The sequence below is a fragment of the Acanthisitta chloris genome, unplaced genomic scaffold (genome assembly GCF_000695815.1).
Source record: "Acanthisitta chloris isolate BGI_N310 unplaced genomic scaffold, ASM69581v1 scaffold29796, whole genome shotgun sequence".
Lineage (NCBI taxonomy): Eukaryota > Metazoa > Chordata > Aves > Passeriformes > Acanthisittidae > Acanthisitta > Acanthisitta chloris.
In genome coordinates, this window is record NW_008679224.1 from 1 (window position 1) to 17,370 (window position 17,370).

At 47.0% G+C, this 17,370-nt stretch overlaps 1 protein-coding gene across 1 annotated transcript in view; it reads left to right on the forward strand.

The window, feature by feature from the left end:
* Positions 1-112: 112 nt before the first annotated feature.
* Positions 113-17,370, forward strand: part of ARHGEF9 (Cdc42 guanine nucleotide exchange factor (GEF) 9) — a 112,712-nt gene continuing 95,454 nt past the window's right edge. The window contains exon 1 of the mRNA XM_009077215.1: positions 113-818. The gene's annotated coding sequence lies outside the window, so the exon portion shown is untranslated. The remainder of the gene's footprint in view (positions 819-17,370) is intronic.

The window sequence follows — 17,370 nt, forward strand, 5'->3', positions numbered from 1 at the left end:
CGGCGGGCGGGAGCCTCCGTATTTATGGAGCCAGCGCTGCCTTCTGCGCTTGAGTGACAGCCAGGATCCCTTCGCTGCCTGGGCACTGGAGCTGATTAGTATGCGCAAGGGTCCGCCTCGCTCCGAGAGATGCAGCCGCAGCAGCTTGCAGAGCTGTCACACTCACACGGGCTCCTTATCTGCACTGGCTTGACGAATTAAAAAGCAAGCCAGCCAGCAAGAGAGAGACCGGGAGAGAGAGGGGGGACGAGAGAGAGAGAGAAGCTTGCAGACAGCGCTCGCTTTCTTTTCCTAAAGGAAGGATTTTGCATCCAAAGTGCTCACTGGTTGTGATGATGCTTCACTTAGCAGGCTCAGAATGAGCTAGAGACAGCAGATAGGGGAGAAACTAAAGGCAGAGCACAAAGCATTACGAACCAACCCAAAACCAGGAACAGTTTTCTCCTCTATTCTAGCATGGTGGATGTATGGACAGTCTTACAGAGCAGAGGTTGACTTCTCCAAATCTGCCAGCCCCACATCTCGAACACTACAGTGTTCTGCATTGCACCATGACCTTGGATGTTCAAACGGTGGTCGTTTTTGCAGTGATTGTGGTGCTATTGCTTGTGAATGTCATACTCATGTTCTTCCTGGGCACTCGTTAAATGGATTTTTTCTCCTGAGCTGTTGGGGGCTACTACTACCACTAGCAATTCAACAAGAGAGCACGAGCGGGAGAGAGAGAGAGAGAAAGGCGAGAGAGAGAGAAAGAGAGAGAGAGATTTCTTACTGAGGGGGGAAACGCGTTGAGCTTCAACATGGCCTCGCTGTGATATGTATGACGTTGGTAAATTATCTCTCCCTAAATCTTTTGTCATGTCTTGTCTTTTAAGTATGCCTGTAAGTGTAGCTGCTTTTGCCTGGGTTTTAACTGTGATAAATAATAACAGTGATCCATTCCTCTATGGTTCTTTGCTGGCGAGATAGAGCTATACTTATTTAGGTAGAAGCAGAGTGAAAATATCTGTCTGTGGTGAGCACTGGCTGTATTGTTTTGCTTCCTTTGAAACAGAGACTCAAGTTAATAATAAGTCATTTTGTGTGCAATATCTAGCAAGCAGTTAATGTGCAATGTCTGTGAGAGTAACCATGTAGGTGCCAGGTGAGAGGTGGTGGTATGTGCAATTGGGTCGAACTCTGGACATTTTTAAGGGGGGGGTGTATGAGAAATCCTATTAAAGGATTAAATCTTTGCTAAAATAACATTCAGCCACAAAAAAAAAAAAAAAAAAAAAAAAAAAAGAAAAAAAAAAAAAGAGAAATTCTACTTGCCGTATTTATCTGTGTTGCCTTGATGATCTGCCTTGATTTCTCAATATTCAGCCCCAAAGCCTCCAAATTCTACGTCCACGCTGATGTAACCTAGTTTGTTTCTCTAAAGATGTGAGAGGGACTGAAACGTAACCTGCTGGGTTTTTATTCTGATTGTATGTGGTTTCTGTCTCTGCAAATTCGGAAGGAGGGATCAAAGGGAAAAAGGGGAATGCAAGCTTTGTTTTTCTTTGCTAAAGCAACAGATATGGGGGGGTTGGGTTTTGCTTTGATTTTCAAGAAATCTGATTTTGGCTTTCTTTTCTTTCATGTGTATGTGTATATATAATTTTGGGGAATGTACGTAAGAAAAATCTTCGCCCACCTCAAGGATAAGGAGGTTTTGAGATGGGTTGTTTTGCGTGACTTTATTTACATTGATTTTCTTGAAAATGAAGTGCTAAGTTGTATATTATGGGCTTGCTGAAAAGGTGTCCAGTAGTTAGAGGTGCTTCTAGACCCAAATTACAGTGTTTACAGTGTGGAAGCAGGGCTGGCTGGGGGCTCCAGTGGCAGCGCCTGAAGTTTGGAGGGAATACGAAGGGAATGTCTGAAAAGAGTAACGTCTTTTCCTCCTGAAAATATGGCTCTGTACTGTGCTTCTGTTAGAAGTCTTAAGGGTTCTTTTATGTATTATTTTCTCCCCCAGAAAAATCAGAATTGCTCGAAACAAAAGAGTATCAGTTTTTCATCTCTTGCTTATGGTCACTGGAATTTTATTGCCTTGATAGTTGAACTAGTTTGTGCTAATTCCAGCTGTCTGTTATTTATCTGATGTCCTTTATTAATTGGGGGAAAAAAATCATGTAACTGATCCATAAAGACAAAGCTGGAGCTTATACATGGAGACGTGGAGTTATTTCCCTGTGAGGATCTGTCTGCTGTGAGTTCAGTGCTGAGCTGGGCTCGGGAGCTGATTGCTTTTCAGCTGGTGGCACGGTTGGAAATTGAGCTAAATCCTGAAAATTCGGCAGTTTCAAAGTGGTTTTAGCTGTAAATAAAAGAAAAAAAATTTCCCAGGGTTGTAACAATCAGTCCCAAAAGCTAACCAGAAGTATTTAGGGGCTGTAGCCTGTTTTAATGGGGAGAAAAGGCAGGACCCAGGAATACAAGCACAGGAAGATGCTCCGGTGCCTGCTGGCTCTGTTTCCCCCTCTTCACTTGTAGCTGTCTGCAAGAAGTACTGACTTCAGTTCATAGGGGACTGAGTCAATCTCATTTTCCTAAAAAATAAATAAAATTGATGCTGAGGATGGTTTGGGTTGTTAAACAGCTCAAATTTGCTTTATTTGCCTGTTGGCCATCCTCTGTCATTAGTTTTATGGGTTGCAGAATCTCCTGGAAATGTAATAAATGAGCCGAGATCACCATGGAGAGAAAATCAATCAAACAGGGCAAGAGCTTTAAGCGACATAGGGATTTGGAGGAGTAAGGGTGGAAAAATGAGAAAAAACTCAATCCCTGAACTAACCAGTGAGTTCAACTGGGATGTGGCTGTGCCTGAATGTTTATTTTCTCAGGGCTGGCACTCTGGCACGAAGGTTTACCTTTCAATATGATTTCTATGAGGAATGCTCAGTACCTGTCACGGTTTCCTAGTGCATTCCTTGATCCCGAGCCTGGACTGTGGAGATATTTGGGAAGTGGATGTTATTGCCTGTGCTGGGTCTGCCGTGTCCCATGCTCATCCCTACGAGCCCCTTCTGGTTCCATCCGCGGGGTTGTGTGTGCGGGGCGGTCTCGGCTGGTGGGTGCATGGGGAGGATGAGGGGTCGTGCACGCTCAGCTGCTGGGGAGGGATCGCTGGGACCTGACGTTTTATCCATCATGGAACGTGCTTGAGAGAATGAATGTGATTTTATTACAACTTTTTGCCTTTTATTCTCCCGAAGGCTGGTGGAGTTAAAGCAGGAAAGTTAATGCACAGCAATAGGAAAGTTGGGAGCAGCAAACTTTGTTATTGTAGCAGCACCGTTCTTGTTATCTCAGGATCCCTCTTGGAATTTTGTTGGGAAAGAGGAAATGAGCCTAAAAAGCGAGCAAGGGCTGGGCTTGCTGCTTGTTTAGTTTGATCTTTGTTTCCCACCCCAGGCCTCAGTGACCACACCTCTTCAAACTGCCCTTAAGCCACCTGCCCCAGCCTCAATTTCATAGTTTTGCACCTGCAGTTTGCCATTTCCCAAGCCTGCAGCAGAGCCTCGGAGCGCCGGGAGCATTTAGCCAGTTAACTCCGTCTTGCCGTGCTTTTCAGGAGCGGCTCAGTCCCTGACAGCCTGCACTGGGAGCTCTTTGGGGTGACAGCGCTCCCAGTCACTTGCAGTAGATCCCCTGTGCTCGTAAGTGACTGTGCTTGCAAAATTCGGGGTGTCATTTGCACGCTGTAAAATATCTACATGTAGAGGAGCTTTCCTTCTTGCTGAGCTTCGTGGGACGATCCGGGTCACACGTGTCGCTGGCCGCAGTCGGGTTCCTGGGGGTAGCTTGGCCCCATGACTCCCCCACCAGCTTTGTGAACATTGAGTTCTTCACGTTTGCGGGGATGCTCAAGCCCAAGGATGGGGAAGAGGGATCATTCCTTTAAAGGAATTGAAATGCTGACCCTCTGGAAAATACAGCCCCAAAGAAAAAAAAATATTCATTTGTCTGCAAATAGCATATTTATAAGGCATAAAATCTCTTTCAGTGCTTGCTGCTGCGTGTTTGCTGAGGCTGGGTGATGGGAGACCTGCCTTGCTGTTTGTCTGCTTAAGCAGGATTCAATGTTATTTGCCACAGGATTCATGAAAATGCCTCTGCCTGTATCATAGCAACCCTGTTTCCCACAGTCCATAAAAAGTCCATTCCTCCTGAGCGGCGATCCGCCGACTCAGAGATTGAGGCACCCTCCTTGCCACGGGGAAAGGGTGATGTCCCCCTCCTTGGGTGCTTCCGAAAAACCTTAAGTGTGGGGATGATCCCAGCTAGTCCTGCCTACACGGTGATTTTAGTGCTCTTTCTTGAAGGCAGATAAAGGGTTTCCTTTTGGGTTTCTAAAGGTTTCCTCCCCCACACAGGATATTTCCCACCTCTGTTTTAAACCTCACATGACAAGTTAAAGGGGACGGGACAGCTCAGAGGTCTCTGACGCGATGGCTCTGTTCTGTCCTGCCATTTGGATTTTCCCCTGGGATGGCAGCAGCACAGCACTTGCTTTTGCTTTGTAGTGAATGAAGATCTTCCCCGATCCGAGCCCTTCTGTGGGAATGCAGAGGTGCTTTCTCAGCCCGTAGATGAATGTTGTTAAGAGCTGCATGTTCACCTGACTCCTGCCCCCATCTGTTTGCATAATGTGGTTATATTTCTTTTTGGATCAGGTATTCAGTACACAGCCCAGCTGCTGTGTATAATGTCTGAAGGAAAATTGCCAAAAATCAATGTAAGTTTTTTTTTTTTTTTTGGTTGGTCGGTTTTGTTTTAGTTTGTGACTAGAACCCCTCTCTGTATTGTCATTTCATTTTGTTGTGCTCTTTGGTTTGTGTATTTAGTGAATGCTGGTTGTGCCGGGAGCTCCGGTGCTCCGTGTACTGTGCCTGCCTAGCATGTGTGTGCGTGCAATGCCGTGTTGTATCCGTGTGCTCTGTGTTGTAATGATGCCTCTGTGTTGGGGAGTGGGGGATCCTCTATTTTGCATTTGCAATGTGTATTTTCTCAACTGGGTGTGATAATTGTGTTCAGTGTGTATCTCCCAGTGAAACGTCGGGAGAGCTATTTTGGTAAGATGCAGGGATTTGTCTCTTTGCTGCAGAATCTTCAGTGACCAGAAGTTAGGAAGCTTGAGGAAAACTCCCAAATGTTAATGAGTTGTCCCATATGAAGAGGATGCTTTTTCAGGGGTTACAGCAGTGGCAGAGGGTAGCCCTGCTGGGTCCTGGTTTGCTGATGATTTACTGTATGGCCTTGGGCACATTCCTTAGTTGCCTTGTGCCTTTTTTTCCACAGCTGGGGAAGTAGAACATCCCCCAGTACCATGGTGTAGCCAAGACTGCTGGACTGTTGTTTGTCCTCTTTCTGTGGTGTCGCTGTGGCCAGGTGGTGGTGGGGAATGGCAGGACAGGTGGACAACGTGTGTGTGCCCATGTTGGCCCAACTATGCATAACTGAATTTTGCCTGTTGGAGCTGTTGCAGACAGCAAGCTGTAGTGATTGATGCTTCTCACTAAAAATAGATACTCCTGGAGGAAAAGCTGCTGGAGGAACCATGATTTATTTTCTTTATTTTATTGGTTGTGGTTGGATTTCTTTCCTGAGTGGAAATGGCCCTTAATCTGCAAGAGCCCACAGGCAGCTGGGTTGGCTCTAACCCTGCTCCCTCCTCATCAGCAAAGGGTCGTGCGGCCTCCCCTCCTGATTCCCAGTTTTTGTAGAGTATTACTCATGAGTTGTCAGCAACACCACCCTGATGGTGTGTTCACTAGGGCATCTGAGCTTAGGGCAGGAAGCAGAGCTCTCCTCTTGGTGAATGTGTTGGGCAGGCCTGACAGCTTCACCACCCAAATTAAAGAGTGTTTTAGGGTGTGCGGGAGCACCTTCATGAAAGGACTTAAAGAATTAGGTCTGGATTTCAACTGACTCTGGTTTATTCGTACAGAGCATTTCATAGGAGTGTGCAGCTTTGGGGGAGGTACTCCCGCTGCCATCACAGAGCTGGGGGAACGGAGGTGTTTGGTGGTGGGATAGGGATTAGCAGTGGGACTCGGGGCAGGAGCAGTGTGCAGGGGCCCAATGGTGAAGCAGGACAGACATGGCATGTGAGCTGATACCTGTATCAGTCTTTATCTGACTTGTACATTTTTATCTGAACGTTGCCATGTGGAAGTGTCAGAGGGACAGGCTGGGAGCCGTGAGGATAGCTGCTCCAGTCTGCTGGCAGATCTCTTTTAGGGGATGTCGGAGCCCCCAGCATAGCGGCCTCCGGGAGCAGCAAAGTGTGTCCGTGCCCATGTGAAGGGCCCATGTGGTTCAGCGCCTGCCCCTTCCTTTGCATCAGCTGAGACATATATAACATAACGTATAGGCTGCTGGCAGGGATTGAGCTTCTATTTTGGGCATCTGCGGCTGAGTGAAGCCGGGGCTGCGCTGCAAGCTGCTCTGCTCGGCGAGCTGCGTACGGTCTCCAGGGATGAACTGGTTCCCTAGCCCCGGTGCTCTCCTCCAGGACCTGCCCAGGATGGGCAGGACAGACAGCCATACCCCGAGGGTGCTGGGGAGAGCTGGCACCCCTGCTGTGGGTGCCACGGCTGCAGAGGTAGAACAATTTCAATAAGTAGCATCAGTACATTGCCATGGCATGGGGTAAGGCAGCCCAGCCCTTTGTTTTCCCTTATATTTTTTTTTGATAAAGCCCAAAGTTAATTTCTAGGCCATTCATTGTTACTTGCTGATGTCCCTGCCCCAGCACAGGCCTGGCAGCAATGTGCTCCAGCGTCCTGTCCTTCTCCAGCAACGCTGCCGCCCGTCACTGCCATGCTTCAGCGTGCCTGGGGGGTCTGTGCTTCTGCTAGGGGGAATGAAGCTAGAGTGCCCTTCCTTCCTTTGCTCCTGGTGGACAAGGCAGCATGCATGTTGCCTCCCAAGGCTGTGGCCTCTGTCCCCAGCCTGCCTCCTCTGGTGACCTTTGTAGAGCATGTCCTGCCTGAAATGAAGAGGACAGTTGTCATCGGTTTGCAGCATGGGCAGGGCTGTACCTGATCATCCTGGCTGTGCCACAGAGAGCCAACAGCCTCACCAGGCATCTGGTAAAAATGCTTGGATGTTACTGACATGGTTTGTTCGCACTAGTTCCCTCTCCATGCTCAGGATGTTTGCCCTGAAGTGTCTGTTTCTAAAGGGTTGAGTTGCTCCTTTTTCCAGTTTTGGGGAGTTTAAGCCCCTACCAGGGAGCTCAGAGCAGTGAGAGCAGCTGCAGCTCACACTGAGAGGAATCGGCCCAGCTCCGAGGCTTTGAGAGCAGCAAAGATCCAAACTTGTACAGAACCGTTTTCTTGTACTTGGGAAAGTGCAATATGGCCTCAGCTACACAAATAGAAATTGAGAGCAAACCCTTAAGGATCAGTGTTTTACCCCAATAAGTGGCGGGTTAATTTGCTGGGCGTATCTGTAGAAAAGTTTTGTCTAGTAAAATTGTTCCATTTGACAAAGGCATCAGTCTCTCGCTGGCATTACCAGAAAATTGACTTTTTCAAAGGATTTCTGTGGACCACATTTCTCTGCTATTTCTGATGCTCCACTCTCCTCTGTTATACTCAGTGTATCTGACAAGGTTTTCTCGGTACGTTGTGCACTGAAGTTTCTGTTCTGATACCAAATTTAGGGAAGGCTTGTTATCTAAAATTCTTTTTTCCTGGCTTGATAAGGTGCTGATTAATTTAATGCAACTCTCTTTCCTTATCTAGTTGAGCTTCAGTCAGTTTTAGTATAATCTTGAAAACACGCAATCAATCTTTAATGTTTGTTTTTAAGGTTTATTCCAAAGCCTTTCAGGCACACTGGGTGTTTGGTCTTTTGTGAAGTTCTGTGAGAATTAAATTTAAAAGTAACAATTGTAGAGCAGGTTTAGGATCCAGATGAAATGTTTTAAAGTTGCTGCAAAACAAGAAAGAGCATCCTTAAACTGGCAGTTGGCTCTGCTGCAGTTTTAGGTGTTAAAATAGAATTCTCTTACTCTGGTGCTGTACACGCACAAAGTGGATGCATAAGCCAGGGAATATTAATAGTGCCCATGGATTGGAGTGTGTATGCATGTGTACTGGTGCAGGGATATAGGAGAGGGACTGTTCCTGCTCCTTAGGTGTCTGTAAGGTAAGGAGGGTCAAGGGTATCTTCACCTGTCCCTGCTGTGGGGCAAAGGGTGCTGCACTGGGGAACTGTCTCTTGCTTTTGCCCAAATGCACAGGCACAAGGAGGAGACGGTGCAAAGAAGCTCAGCTGTCGTCAGTGTAGAGTGTCTGCCTTGATTTCGTGATCAGGAGTATCAGGAGTTGACATCTGGATAGATTTTCAGTCTCCTCTGGTCCAAGGTAGATGGATCTCTCATCCGATGCCCAGCAGCAGATTGATCCCATCTCCTAGATACAGAGGGTTTTGCAGAAGTGTCAAAAAGTCTTTTCTAAAGAATTAAAAGTGCACACGCATGCAGAGCAAAGAAACTAAACCTCCTAAACCTGCAGGCTGGGAACAAATTTGCTTAAGACTAACCAGCTGCCTTAGAATTATAAATCTTCAACCAAATCTTCAAGCCAGGAGAAGCCTGGCTTCTTTGGTGCACACCTGGAGCCTGGAAAGTGTATTCAGAGGCATTAACAGGAGCAAGACTATAGATTTATGGAATTTAGAAAGCTGCACCCAGCACCCCACTGCAGGGTGAGTGATGCTGAGCCGGGTGCTGGTGCCACCCCACCGATGGCACTCAGCCCACTGCTCTTTGCAAATTGCTACAGTGGTCCCAAGTGTCTCAAACCCCATTTTTCCATCTGGATTTGAAGCTCAGTATGAGACTGTGTCTCATTCCCAGAGCCCAGGTTTGGCTGGAGGTTGTCGGCAGCGTGTGCTCGATGCTGCTTACTTTGCCATCTCTTCCTGTATCTTCCTGGTTCCTTGTTCCCCTCCTGCACTGTGTTAAAGAGTTGCTGTGTTTTGCCCCAGAAAATGGTGCTGGTTTAATCTCTGTTTTGCAAGCAGATGCCAGGCTGTCCCTCTTTCTCATCCCCGAGAACATGAGGTCATACGTGTGCAGGCATGGCTGCACCTTTCTGTCTTATTTCTTTTTACATGTACAGGGAAACCTATAGATTAAACCACATGTGCATATGTTTTCCTTCCCAGTTATATTTTGGAAAATATGAGTCAGCAGCAGCAGCAGCAGGCAAGAACATATTACATAATCTCTGGGAGTGAAGAAAACCTCGCAGTTTATTAGGAGGGAGGCTTTCTGCAAGCAGCAGCTTTTACCATCATTTTGGTACCATGCATTGGTCTGTGACCCTCAGTGGAGTGGCCTCTTTTCCATCGTGCACTGTTGTGTCCCATGCAGGCAAGTAGTCCCAGTAGCCTTGGATTCTGTTATATTTTTAAACTCCCCAGTACCAGCAGCAGAATCTCAGGGCTGTGATGATGGTAACGACTCTTCTCCTCTTCCTGCAAAGACTCTGTGATTTTCCTTTTTGGTTCCCCCTACTCCCCACCTCCTGCTGTTTTCTATAAAATCTCAGCACTGAGAGAAATCGCACATGAGTACAGCTGGAAATAGCTGTTGCCCCCTCCGCCTCCCCTCTGCTCACGGCCACCCACCTCCTCCACCTACACCCAAATGGGAGAGTGAAGTCAACATCCACTTTTAGCCCTCAGCTCCTGCTCCTCAGCTCTCCCCCTCTCCCTGAGCTTGCTGCCAGTGCCTCACTGTGCCTGCTGCACCCACACAGGTAATTCAGAGGGAGTTCAACACCATTTTAAGGCTTCTGCAGCTGGATGAGCACTTGTCTGGTCCCATCGGCGCTTGGGGTATCATGTGGCTCAGTATCAGGGATGAGAGCAGACACGCAGTTTGCTTCATGTTCACTGAGCATCACAGGGAGGGGGGAGCAGCATGAGTTATGGCGAGACACAGGAGTACAAACAAAAAACCAAAGACGATAGATCTGGAAGTCAGACAGCAGCAATGTCAGGGGTTTGAGTCCTCCATCTAGGACAACATCCCACATCCATTTGTCTTGTGAGGAGCAGTGGGCAAGGAGCCCCATGCAGCAGTTGGGTGCTCTCATCCTCTCCACAGTGCTGTGTCTCTGTTTCTCCATCTCTAATGCCAACTTAATTCCAGGCTGTTCCATCAAATCCCTGCGTTTCTGCGGGATGCCTCAAAAGCCTAGGAGGGGAGTGGGCACTAGCAGAGTGAAAGGAAAGGGCTTGTTTGTTTATAATTTGCCCAGTAAAAGCAAAAGGTTTTGAACTGCTTTCATCTCCCAGGGCACTGCAAACACTTCCGCTGTGTCTGAGCCCGTGGGTGCCTTTCGAGCAAAGAGAAAGCTCTGTTGTGGTTTTCCAATATCAAAGCCTTCCCAAGGAGGCAGTAAATTGCCACGCTGGCTGAAAGCAGGAGTGCAGGCAGCTCCGTGCCCTGTCTGGGACAGTGTCTGAGACACACGCTGTAGAGCAAATTGAAAGAGACATGATAATTGATTGTGACGGAATAACCTGTTTATCCAGAGCTCTCTGTCTTCACCCCCATTATCTCCCGAGTTTCTGATGTTTGGAGACAAGAGAATTTAAATCTTCTGTATTTTTAAAACCTCAAAAATCTCTGTTATAACCAGAAAATCTCATGAGCTCAGCAGAGGGGATGTGCTCTTCTATCCACCATCCGTTAGGGCTCTCCATATTTTATTCAAAAGCCTGGTTTGAGCCCAGTGGTTGGAGCAGTTGGGGAATGACAGGGTGCTCCCAGGCTGGGATCTGGGGGAACTGCCCCCCATTCCCAGCTTCTTGACAGCCTCATGGGCGATGCTGCAGGGGCTGTTTCATCTTTCTATGTCTTTGTTTCTCTTTCTGTAAAATGTGCAGAAGGAAATTGGCCTTTCTTCTTCAAGGGTTTGACAGATGAGGATGAAAAGTGCTGTACTGAAGGCAGGTGGGATTATAACAGCCTGGGGATTGCTGAGAAATACCACTCACCCCACACGGCAAAGGTGAGAGGGGCTTTGGGGGGTCCCCTGGCAAAGTAGAGCTCCCACCCAGGCTACTCTCTTCTTCAGTATAAAGCAATGTCTTGAATTCCACCTGAGATCCCAGCAGAGTCCCAACAAAGATTAATTTGGCCTCAAATATTGTGCATATGCAGCGTCAGATCACAGCCTTGTTATTGACCCTGTTTTTCCAGCATTCCACTGGAGAAGGGCTCTGTACCTCCTTAGAGCCTTCAGTCATTGCTCATTAATACTACACTTTCTCTCTGTTATTAATTGATCCAAATGAGGCTTTTTTGTTTCTCTAAGCCTTTTGTGGTATTTCTGTGCTGTTAAGAAATTAATCTGCATTAAGTAGAAATACCTAAGTAAAAATAGTAGCTTTGGAGTAGTAGCTCTTCAGCCTTTCATGGCGTAAGCTCTGGGGCAGAACCATTCAGGGTAACCATAATCCTTGCCTCAGAGCCAGCAATAAGAGCCAGGAGAGGCTCACAGAGCACAAAGGAATGGCACTAAAGCCACCCAGGGCAGCCCAGCCTTGCTCTGGATGCTGGGATTGCCTGGAAGTGTTGTCTTCTAGAGATGTACTGTCTCTGACTGGCATAAGCTCACATCTTCCTTCCCAGATCTTTCCTTTTAGACCCTCTGTGTTTGGCCATCCTCTCCCCATAAGGAAGATTGATCCCTGGGGTATGTTCCCTCCTGTTCTGTAAAACCTGGTAGGAAACGTCTGTAGTGGTTAGTCTCAGCCGGTCATGGAAGACTTCCACTCCTTCCTTTGAATGGGTCTCCCACAGCTGAAAACACCTCACCATCACTAGAGTGGCTTTAGGTTTTACTGCCCTTTTTTGCCTTTCTGTTTCTACTGCAGACAGTTTTACTTTTGCAGGGTTTTTTTCCAACACAGGTTGAAATTCAGGCGATAATAATACTTGACATTCTTCATTCCAGAATCTTAAAAATCTCTTCTGAAGTTGGGTTACTTAAAAGCCTTTGTGCTATATAAATACCTAAGTACTTTTTCTATTTTAAAATGAAAATGGTGCCTGAAACCCCTCAAAAGTCAAATGAAGATCAAAGGCTTGGTACTACCAGCAGTTTCCTGTTATCCACAGCAGCTCAAGGCTGAGGTTGTATTGGATAAGTGCAAAGGGACTGCTGTGCTCAAAATCAAGGAATCACAGAATCACAGAACAGTTTGGGTTGGAAGAGACCTTAATGCTCATCCTGTTCCACTCCCTGCCATGGGCAGACTCTTTCCTCTAAACCAGGTTGATCTAAACCCCGTCCAACCTTGCCTGGAACACTTCCAGGGATGGGGCAGCCACAGCTTCTCTGGGCAACCTGTGCCAGTGCCTCACCACCCTTATAGGGAAGAATTCCTTCCCAATGTCCAATCTAAACTTTCTCTCGTTTGGCTCTTACAAGAACCTAATTCATCTGTAAAACTCAACCCTGATGCTCTGGAGGGCTGGGCTTGGTGTTTGACATTACTGCTGCTGGCCTGGCTGGAAATCCCATGTTTTATCATCTTGTATTCATGTCCATCCTGATACAGCAGTGGCCAGCACAGGGCTGGAGCAGGGCTAATGGCAGCACTGCCCTTTTCAGTGGGAGCTGGGCTGACTTTACAAGGTTTTCAGAAAAGTAAATCTCATTTCCTGTAGTCCAGCCGCCTTCACCCTTTTCCTCCCTCCCTGTGGCTTCTGAGCAGGAATCCAGGACAATAGATGGAAATTGAAGTCCTGGAGGCATGTGACAAGGGTATCCTGAGGGTTCAGGACAGCTCACAAAAGAATTACCTCTGATAAATGCTGAGAGGTTTCTGTGGGTTTTCTTGGCAGCTGCAGTCAGTGCTCACAGTGAGGATTTTCACCACTGACCAGCTATTCACAGGGAATTGTTACAAGGCTGTGTAAGCCACCACCAGCATAATCCTTGTAGTAATAGAATGTAAAAATGGATGCAGAGCAATTTGGCCAGAAGAAGAAAAAGTAGTTAAGATCCAAGGGGTGGCTGTTGAAATGCAAAAGGATCTAGAAAGCAAGGATGCAAAAATAAAATCTGAAACGGAAATGAGTAATGTTTTTACAGCATTGTATAACTCATTTTAATTGCAATCCATCTAGAAATCTATTTGAGGCAAGAAATCAATGCAGAATTGTAGAGCAAAGTATTGGTCTTCCAGATGTTTTCAGCTTTCTGGATTGTTATTTTCAGCTTCTTTCCAGTTTATTTGAGTCCCTCCTTCCTTGGAGTGACCATGGTAAGATGCCCCCTTGGATGTGTGGCAGGTGGGCGGTAAGTGGTGTCCTGGGGCTTTCTGTTCTGAACTGTCTCTCTCTGGAAACACCATGAGGTGGCTGTAGTAGTGAGCACAGGGGCTTGGAAGGTGGAAGCCCTAGGGTTTCTGTAGGATCACCCTGCTTTGGAGAGGACCGTGCTACATCTTACAGGCTAGGCTGAGGTAGTGAGGATTAGCTGTTGTCCACTCACAGGGACTTTTCCCTAGACAGTAATTCTGTGGGGTCATACTGTGCTATTTACTCTGATCACCTCTTTAAAATTCATTAGATCAGCTTGTGCAGCACAGGCATTAGAGCTGCCTAATCACCTGGAAGTTACCTTTTACCATATGTATTCTCAGCCTGCTTAAGAGACTGGTGGAAGTCCATCAGTGTTCAAGGCTTCTGGTGTTTTGATTTGGCAGTATTAAGTCCTGAATCTAACAGAAGTCATTGGTGTCATTCTCAGCAGTCTCCCGAAAGGCCAGCATGACATTTCTCTTGTATTTGGTGGCATTTGTGAAGGAGGTTTTGCCTGTTCCTTGTCCATCCTCAGCATTCAGGGTTGCTGATTGTTCCTTGCATTGAATCCAGTTTTTGGCAAGTTCCATGCAGAGACTAAAGCAGGAAGGTGTCTGGGCAGAGCTGACTGTGTCCAAGCCACCCTGTCGCATGGGATGGGTGTCCCTCTGCTCCTGGGAGGGAGGGAGTCTCTGCTTCACTCTGCTGCTGTGGCTTTCTAGGAGCTGTTACTTGCTCAACACACAGTTTGGCTCTGGGTTGTACAGCTGCTAACTGCGTGCCTTTGCTGTGTTTGTCAGGGACTCAAAGAACTGACCCCTCACTGGCTACTTCCAGAGTGTCCCTTAGCCTTGGTCTCCTTCTGGCTCCTGTCCTGCCCGGGGGCAGTCCTGGGAGCTGGACTCAAGCAGTGAGGCAAGAAGCGAGTAACCCAGGAGGCCAGCCAGGCCCCTCAAAGATCAGATGTCAGATTTTCAGACATGTGAGGCTTTGAGACAGGAATCCAAGGAAACGGCTGACTTTCCTGACAGCCAGACACTTAGATTCCCAGCAGAATGGCCCAAAACATAAGCAGTTGACTCCAAGTATGCAATGTCTCCTCTGACCTACCTTCTCACTTCCAATCATGTCCCCCTCACCGTGTCTCTCTCAGGCTGTCATCACCTGCCCAGTGGAAAGGTCTCCTCCCACTCCATCCCGTCCCATCTGGGGACTGATGGTGCCACACACTGGCCTCTCTGCGTGGGCAAGGAGGAGATTTGCCTGGTCAGACAGCACGGTGTGCTTGGGCTGATGAGCGTTCACATTGGTGATAGATGCAGTCTCTAGTCCTTGTTTCTGCTGACAGGATATTACATGCATTTAAATTACTGGCTTGGAGCAATAGAGAGAAGTGGGTTGAGAGTTTGCAGTAGGTTGGGATGAGATTCATCCCACTGGATTGGGATGAATCTGAAGAGAAACTATCCATAGTCTGGGAAGGAGGCTTGGAAAAAGATATGCAGACTTTTCCAAATTGAGAGAGTGCAGGTGAAAGAAGAAGGATATGATGCAGGAGGTAAAACTAAGAATAGAGAAGTGGTGTTATAAAGGGAAATCTGGGACTGGAGATCAGGACAAATTGGAACGTGCAGAAAATGTAATCCACTAGGCCATGGATTTGTATTTCTGGAAAATAACTAGTGTACCTTCACGTGGGGCAGTTCTCATGAGACTGGAGAAAATACCAGAACAGGTTTTCATGGGGACAGTCTTCCTTTGGCTTTCTGCAGAACAGATGATTCAGGTCTGTTTTTTGGAGCCCAGAGTCCCCTGGCCTGTGTGGAGCAGGGCATTTCCTGGCATGCAGGCACCTCTGGGCAGCACACCTTAATGGAGGGGCAGCACCAGTAGGATGTGCCCAAAATAGAGTTTATTCTAATGATAACTGCAGAGAGGAGCAGCAGACCTCCCCAGGACAGATGGATTCAGGAGTAGAAGGGCTCTGGAAATGGGTTGTTGGTAATGCTGGAGCAGAGGAAGGAAGCGTTTTATTGTTATTACCTGGAGTGGATTCAAGCCTTTAACAGATGGGAGAATTTGCCAGTTTGACTGTGCTGGAAAGCTGGGAGGTGGAGACATGCAAGCCAGTCAGCCCATCTATTCCTGGCTGCAGGGTCCTGCATCCACCAGTGCTTTGGGAGTCTGGAAGGACTGGTGAAGTGAAAGGTCAAGGTTTAACTTGGTGGTGATTTGGTGTAGACTGTGGTTCCAGGTGCCAGGAGCTGCAAGTCAGTCTTAATTTGGGCACTGATCCCAAAGAAGGAGAAACAAGTAAGAGATATTGCAAGTGCTGGAATCAGTGTTTTGATTACTGCTTTTGAAAGATTGATGGAGGTGGATTTGGCTGTAGAAACAGGATTTATCTTGGCAATTCAATAGTCTATTCCAAACCTTCCTGATCTTTGTAGTGTAGCCAGAAGTCCTCTGGATTTATGGATGACCTTAGAAAGCACAGGCAGTGTTTGGTGAGCTTGTGTGCTGCAGAGGCAAGGCCATGGAGCCTTATCTGTGGCCAGCAGCTTCAGTGTCTTGTTTTTAAAATGCCTCATTACCAAGGGCATTGGGTTCTTCTTCTAACACACAGAAAAGCCTTCTTAAATAATTCTGTTCTATCTTGTGCTACTTATTCAGAAACTCTCCCCACTTTATGCTGATACATAGGACAGACTTTCCCCTCATTTTCTTTTTCTGCAGTAGCTCCGGCCATTTTAAACCTGTGAGCTGGAACTTTGGGGATCTTGCTCATCCTGATGGACCTAAGGGGGAGAACACTGGGGAGGGATTCTGGGAGTCTGCACCTGAGCCCAAGACCTTTAAAACCTTGAACCAGGTTCTTGGTCAGCTAAAGCTTCAAAGCTTTCCTAATTTGTTTTAGGAAGTCACAAGATTCTTGCAGCTATCAGATTGTTGGATTTTTTGACCTAGGCTGTCATGCGTTGACATAAGATACCAATAATTTAAACCTGGCCACTCCACATCCAGGAGAATAATTTTGAAATAATAGTAAAGATGTAATCAGTTTTTGGAGAGAAACGTAGAGGTTTAGTCTCTTTGGAGTATGTATTAAAAAGCAAAGAATATTAAGTGTCTGTCAGCTGTTGCATGCTCAAATGCACGGTGTGCAGCAAGACATTGGGTTGCAGCTCTACACGTCAGAAATTGCCTGCACAGGTGGTGTGGGTGTGTGGACGTGTGATCCTGTGTGACCCCAGAGCAGTGTAAAGGTGTGTGGAAGAAATACGGAGTTGTGTGCAGCTTCAGAAACCGAAATAAGTGCCCTGTGAATGCTGTACTGCATGTGAATTTGGACACGTGGGGCTCTTTGTCTTCTTCCTTCTGAGTAGGGTTGTTGCACGCACAGAGCAGAGCTTTGCTGCTCATGGATTCACACGGAGACGCTGCCCACTCTGAGTCAGATCCATGGCATTTTATTGTTGCATTGAAGACTCTGTCTAAAAATTCCCTGGCATTTCTCCAAACAGAGTGCCAGCAGCCCTTAAACTCAACTCATTTCCTTTGCATCTAACCACAGAGCTCATCAATAGCAATCTCAGACTCCAGCAGGGAACACGGAGGTGTTTGGGATTTGACACCCTCCATAGCCTTGTGGTAATAGGTCATTACCAACACAATAGCGGTAATAAACCCCAGTGTGGGGATTGAAAGACTGAGAAATGATGGTGTTTGTGGTCCTATCCCTTTGGTAGCAGATATTATCGCTAGTGCCAGCAGAACGATTTAGGTAATATTTGCTTTTTACTTATGGAATCAATGAAGAGCATCTTATCAGAGGTTTGTGTCTGGGGATTGACAAATTCTCAGGTGCCTTTCCACCTCTGTGGTTACTTTTATTAACTAATGTGAGCTTAAAACACAAGGTGAAGCCCAGGAGATCATTGCAGACTGGAGCCTTTTCCCAGCAAGTTGCTCTCAGAGCCCTTGTTTTTTCCAGCAGG